Raw genomic sequence first — 7,069 nt, 5'->3', positions numbered from 1 at the left:
CGAATTCGGTAGTAGGAAAAGGGAGAGAAGGAAACGTATTAGGTGAATATGGATTGGGGCTAAGAAATGAAAGTGGAAGCCGGCTGGTAGAATTTTGCAAAGAGTACAACTTAATCATAGCTAACACTTGGTTCAAGAATCATAAAAGAAGGTTGTATACATGGAAGGAGCCTGGAGATACTGACAGGTTTCAGATAGATTATATAATGGTAAGACAGAGATTTAGGAACCAGGTTTTAAATTGTAAGACATTTCCAGCGGCAGATGTGGACCTGACCACAATCTATTGGTTATGGACTGTAGATTAAAACTGAAGAAACTGCAGAAAGGTGGGAATTTAAGGAGATGGGACCTGGATAAACTGACTAAACCAGAGGTTGTACAGAGTTTCAGGGAGAGCATAAGGGAACAATTGACAGAAATGGGGGAAAGAAATACAGTAGAAGAAGCATGGATTAGCTTTGAGGGATGAAGTAGTGAAGGCAGCAGAGGTTCAAGTAAGTAAACAGACGAGGGCTAGTAGAAATCCTTGGGTAACAGAAGAAATATTGAATTTAGTTGATGAAAGGAGAAAATATAAAAATGCAGTAAATGAAGCAGGCAAAAAGGAGTACAAACGTCTCAAAAATGAGATCGACAGGAAGTGCAAAATGGCTAAGCAGGGATGGCTAGAAGACAAATGTAAGGATGTAGAGGCTTATCTCAGTAGGGGTAAGACAGATACTGCCTACAGGAAAACTAAATAGACCTTTGGAGAAAAGAGAACCACTTGTATGATATCAAGATTTCAGATGGAAACCCAGTTCTAAGCAAAGAAGGGAAAGCAGGAAGGTGGAAGGAGTATGTAGAGGGTCTATACAAGGGCGATGTATTTGAGGACAATATTATGGAAATGGAAGAGGATGTAGATGAAGATGAAATGGGAGAAGAGCGCGAAGAGTTTAACAGAGCATTGAAAGACCTGAGTCAAAACAAGGCCCCGGGAGTAGATAACATTCCATTAGAACTACTGACAGCCTTGGGAGAGCCCGTCCTGACAAAACTCTACCATCTGGTGAGCAAGATGTATGAGACAGGCAAAATAAATGGTTCAAATGGCTCTGAGCACTATGGGACTTAACATCTGAGGTCATCAGTCCCCTAGAACGTAGAACTACTTAAACCTAACTAACCTAAGGACATCACACACATCCATGCCCGAGGCAGGATTGGAACCTGCGACCGTAGCGGTCGCGCGGTTCCAGACTGTAGCGCCCAGAACCGCTCGGCCACTCCGGCCGGCCAGGCGAAATACCCTCAGACTTCAAGAAGAATATAATAATTCCAATCCCAAAGAAAGCAGGTGTTGACAGATGTGAAAATTACCGAACTATCAGTTTAATAAGTCACGGCTGCAAAATACTAACGCGAATTGTTTACAGACGAATGGAAAAACGAGTAGAAGCCGACCTCGGGGAAGATCAGTTTGGATTCCGTAGAAATATTGGAACACGTGAGGCAATACTGACCCTACGACTTATCTTGGAAACTAGATTAAGGAAAGGCAAACCTACGTTTCGAGCATTTGTAGACTTAGAGAAAGCTTTTGACAGTGTTGACTGGAATACTCTCTTTCAGATTCTGAAGGTGGCAGGGAACGAAAGGCTATTTACAATTTGTACAGAAACCAAATGGCAGTTTGAAGAGTTGCTCAATGTAGGTGAAAATGCGATCAGTAATGTTTCAGATTTTGAGGTAGAATGGGATAGGAATGATGATGGAAATAGGATCACATTTGAGGAAGTGGAAAAAATGGTCAAATGATTGCAGTGCAATAAAGCGGCTGGGGTGGATGAAATTAAATCGGAACTCATCAAATACAGTGGAATGTCAGGTCTTAAATGGCTACACAGGATAATTGAAATGGCCTGGGAGTCGGGACAGGTTCCATCAGACTGGAAAAAAGCAGTAATCACACCAATCTTTAAACATGGAAACAGAAAAAATTGTAACAACTACAGAGGTATCTCTTTAATCAGCGTTGTGGGTAAAATCTTCTCAGGTATTGTTGAAAGGAAAGTGCGAGTATTAGTTGAGGACCAATTCGATGAAAATCAGAGTGGGTTTAAGCCTCTTAGAGGTTGTCAGGACCAGATCTTTAGCTTACGGCAAATAATGGAGAAGTGTTATGAGTGGAACAGGGAATTGTATCTATGCTTTATAGATCTAGAAAAGGCATGTGACCGGGTTCCTAGGAGGAAGTTATTGTCTGTTCTACAAGATTATGGAATAGGAGGCAAACTTTTGCAAGCAATTAAAGGTCTTTACATGGATAGTCAGGCAGCAGTTAGAGTTGACGGTAAATTGAGTTCATGGTTCAGAGTAGTTTCAGGGGTAAGACAAGGCTGCAACCTGTCTCCACTCTTATTCATATTATTTATGGATCATATGTTGAAAACAATAGACTGGCTGGGTGAGATTAAGATATGTGAACACAAAATAAGCAGTCTTGCATATGCGGATGACTTAGTTGTGATGGCAGATTCGATTGAAAGTTTGCAAAGTAATATTTCAGAGCTAGATCAGAAATGTAAGGACTATGGTATGAAGATTAGCATCTCCAAAACGAAAGTAATGTCAGTGGGAAAGAAATATAAACGCACTGAGTGCCAAATAGGTGGAACAAAGTTAGAACAGGTGGACGGTTTCAAGTACTTAGGATGCATATTCTCACAGGATGGCAACATAGTGAAAGAACTGGAAGCGAGGTGTAGCAAAGCTAATGCAGTGAGCGCTCAGCTACGATCTACTCTCTTCTGCAAGAAGGAAGTCAGTACCAAGACTAAGTTATCTGTGCACCGTTCAATCTTTCGACCAACTTTGTTGTATGGGAGCGAAAGCTGGGTGGATTCAGGTTACTTTATCAACAAGGTAGAGGTTACGGATATGAAAGTAGCTAGGATGATTGCAGGTACTAGTAGATGGGAACAATGGCAGGAGGGTGTCCACAATGAGGAAATCAAAGAAAAACTGGGAATGAACTCTATAGATGTAGCAGTCAGGGCGAACAGGCTTAGATGGTGGGGTCATGTTACACGCATGGGAGAAGTAAGGTTACCCAAGAGACTCATGGATTCAGCAGTAGAGGGTAGGAGGAGTCGGGGCAGACCGAGGAGAAGGTACCTGGATTCGGTTAAGAGTGATTTTGAAGTAATAGGTTTAACATCAGAAGAGGCACCAATGTTAGCACTGAATAGGGGATCATGGAGGAACTGTATAAGGGGGGCTATGCTCCAGACTGAACGCTGAAAGGCGTAATCAGTCTTAAATGATGATGATGATGATGATGATGACCAAATGGCAGTTATAAGGGTCGAGGAACATGAAAGGGAAGCAGTGATTGGGAAGGGAGTGATACAGGGTTGTAGCCTCTCCCCGATGTTATTCAATCTGTATATTGAGCAAGCAGTGAAGGAAACAAAAGAAAAATTCGGAGTAGGTATTACAATCCATGGAGAAGAAATAAAAACCTTATGGTTCGCGATGACATTATAATCCTGTCAGAGACAGCAAAGGACTTGGAAGAGCAGTTGAACGGAATGGATAACGTCTTGAAAGGAGGATATAAGATGAACATCAACAAAAGCAAAACGAGGATAATGGAATGTAGTTCAATTAAGTTGGGAGATGCTGAGGGTATTAGATTAGGAAATGAGACACTTAAAGTAGTGAAGGAGTTTTGCTACTTCGGGAGCAAAATAACTGATGATGGTCGAAGTAGAGAGGATATAAAATGTAGACTGGCAATTGCAAGGAAAGCGTTTCTGAAGAAAAGAAATTTGTTAACATCGAGTATAGATTTAAGTGTCAGGAAGTCATTTCTGAAAGTATTTGTATGGGGTGTGGCCATGTATGGAAGTGAAACATGGACGATAAATAGTTTGGACAAGAAGAGAATAGAAGGTTTCGAAATGTGGTGCTACAGAAGAATGCTGAAGATTAGATGGGTAGATCACATAACTAACGAGGAGATATTGAATAGGATTGGGGAGAAGAGAAGTTTGTGGCACAACTTGACTAGAAGAAGGGATCGATTGGTTGGACATGTTCTGAGGCATCAAGGGATCACCAATTTAGCATTGGAGGGCAGCGTGGAAAGTAAAAATCGTAGAGGGAGACCAAGAGATGAATACACCAAGCAGATTCAGAAGGATGTAGGTTGCAGTAGGTACTGGGAGATGAAGAAGCTTGCACACGATAGAGTAGCATGGAGAGCTGTATCAAACCAGTCTCAGGACTGAAGACCACAACAACAAACAACATATACAAGATACATGCGCTTTTTTTCTAGATGCTTGGGACTTTGTGCGGTGAGAGCTCTACTATAAATGCAAGCTAAGTAAGGGGCCAATGCCGTAGGGAAGTTTTTGTAAAACCGTAATGTGATTCCATCTGGATCAGGCGACTTATTTGTTTCCAACTCTTTCACTTGCTTCTGCTTCTCTTCTGTCTCCATCCGTCTTACTGGGTGTGTTTGAGAGATATTTAAGAGTTTCATTTACAGTTCTGAACGTTTGTGATGGAGAATGATCTCATTGCAACTGTCTTAATCTTATCAGTTGTACTTTCTGCCAAACAGCCTTCCACACTACGATAACTTTGCTTTTTGTTGAGATGCTGGTACACACTGAACTGACTTCGAGGTAGTATGTACCCTACATACTCTCAGACTATGCGAACTTATGCACGTAAACTTCAATGTATGGATTTCCTGACAATTCCAAATTTTTTTCAGTAACATGAACTTTTGCATCTAATATTTCGGTTGACCTCATAATGGTTCCAAGTGCATCTGATATTGTTCTTTTCTCGAACACTTATAGCTTTAAGTCTTTCAGTGAACAATGTAACCAAGCTAGAATAGGTTTTGAGGGGTTTGTTGATAATCTGAATTTTCATATAATGATGTTTAAGTTTTTCGTTGAGAGTCTGAATCATTTGAATTTTCGTTTTATATCTTTCGGTAGTATCTCTGAATGCTACAGTTCTCCCAGACTGGGTTTTCAGAAGTTCGTTGATCATTATCATTCCCGTAAAATGACATTTAAGGCTCTCAATGATAAGTTCAGTTTTTCCATCAATGTGCAAACGGCGGTTTCGTCTGTGCATCAGCTCCTCAGAATGAATGCACGACAGTGTGCAAATTTGTCCACGGTGAAATACATACGGATGTAATAACATATTTTTTAATTTATAAATATATGTTAGTTTCTCAGTGTAACATATCGACCATTATCTTTTAAAAAGAAACTCTCAAAAATCTCTTTTATATCACCCATCATTCAATTTTCTTGCTCTATCAAGAATCAAAAATCTATGCTTTTTGTGTGATTCGAGCAAACTCTGCATAATAACTTTTTGTCAGTTGGTACATATGCTTTATAAATGTCTTTTTTTAAATTTATATTGTCTTATTTGAAAATGATGATAAGGTGTGCATTATCCCTTACCAGCTGCTTCGAAATTGTGATGTGCGAATGGAGTGATGTTGCTGGAGCTTACAGGCATACGTAATGACATTCCAGTGAACAAAGTTTCATGCTTTTACTACACTCAAATATTTAAACAGAAAACTGATGCGTTGAAACCCCAGTCAGCCTTACAAGAGAATCGATAAAACAATTTTATCACACATTGTTTTTTAATACAACTTTTAAGTTGAATGAGCAGCGAAAATTTGAATTTCAACTTATACCTTTAAGAAACAATAATATTAAGACAGCAGCTAATGAACCAGCATGACGTAAAAGTACTTGGAGTCAGCCAAAACAACTTTCAAATCATGTACTGGTTCACCTTCCTGCATTTAGAATAAACAATTTTAAAACACCCACAGATAATCTTTACATAAAAAACAAATCCAATCAACTAACATGGCAGACAAATCGCACAAATCTCACTAGCAATTAACAAGAAACCAGCATTACATAAGTGTACTCGGAATGAAAAAAACCTTCAAATTATGTAATGGGTGCACCTTCCTGCATTTATAATAATTTTAAAGCGCCCACAGATAACCTTTACATAAAGAACAAAGTCCATTAACTAACATGGCAGATAGAAATCGATCACATATCACTAGAAATTAACAAGAAAGATTTAATATTTGACACTGAGTTCGCCGTCCTGCATTTCAGAATAAACAATATTAAAATGACCACAGGTAACCCTTACACAATAGACAACCCCATTACTACGTTGAACTGATAGCTCACATGTTGATATTACCCATATATAGCCCTCCTTCGCAAATGTGAACTACACTTTTTTCAACAATAATAACAGGATACACAGTACTCAAAACTAAACTCCTCCAGAAAAGGCCATGAAGGGCCAACGGTACCGACCGACCGCGGTATCAGCCTACAGGCGTCACTGGATGCAGAAATGGAGGGGCATGTGGTCAGCACACAGCTCTCCCGGCCGTATGTCAGTTTCCGATACCGGAGCCGCTACTTCTCACTCAAGTAGCTCCTCAGTTTGCCTCAGAAGGGCTGAGTGCAATCCGCTTGCCAACAGCGCTCGGCAGACCAGATGGTCATCCATCCAAGTGCTAGCGCAGCCCGAGAGCGCTTAACTTCGGTGATCTGACGGGAACCGGTGTTACCACTGCGGCAAGGCCGTTGGCATAATGTAATAAATGATTCTTGTTAAGACAAGCACGTGCATCCAAACCCACGTGGACCCAATACAATAACCACGATGCGCACCAATAACGTACTTCAATACAACCAAGTCATTCAATCGTCTGAGCACTGAATACGCCTTTACCAGCTGTAACAGCTACACGAGTCCACGTAGGCTAACAGCTGCAAACGGCCATCTCGACCATCACCATCTTTTTTCATGAGGCTATTCAACGTCTCTCAGAGTCCACAATCCGACGAGAGGCGGTATGCACTAGTTCCAGTGGGCCCCTTCGTGAAAGTCTTCTTGGCCATTCTATCCAACAACAGCTTGCCAACGGCCTGGAACCTCCGGTTGAGACCATGTGCCCCGACCAGCCCAACGGATCACCAGGTAAAGGACT

At 40.9% G+C, this 7,069-nt stretch overlaps 1 pseudogene; it reads right to left on the bottom strand.

Moving 5' to 3' along the window:
• Window positions 1–6,549: 6,549 nt before the first annotated feature.
• On the bottom strand, window positions 6,550–6,667 carry LOC126099184 (5S ribosomal RNA; annotated as a pseudogene).
• Between the last annotated feature and the right edge of the window lie 402 nt (window positions 6,668–7,069).

Source organism: Schistocerca cancellata, chromosome 1 (assembly GCF_023864275.1).
Source record: "Schistocerca cancellata isolate TAMUIC-IGC-003103 chromosome 1, iqSchCanc2.1, whole genome shotgun sequence".
Lineage (NCBI taxonomy): Eukaryota > Metazoa > Arthropoda > Insecta > Orthoptera > Acrididae > Schistocerca > Schistocerca cancellata.
The sequence above is the reverse complement of the archived record's forward strand: the minus strand, read 5'-3'. Positions and strand labels throughout refer to the sequence as shown.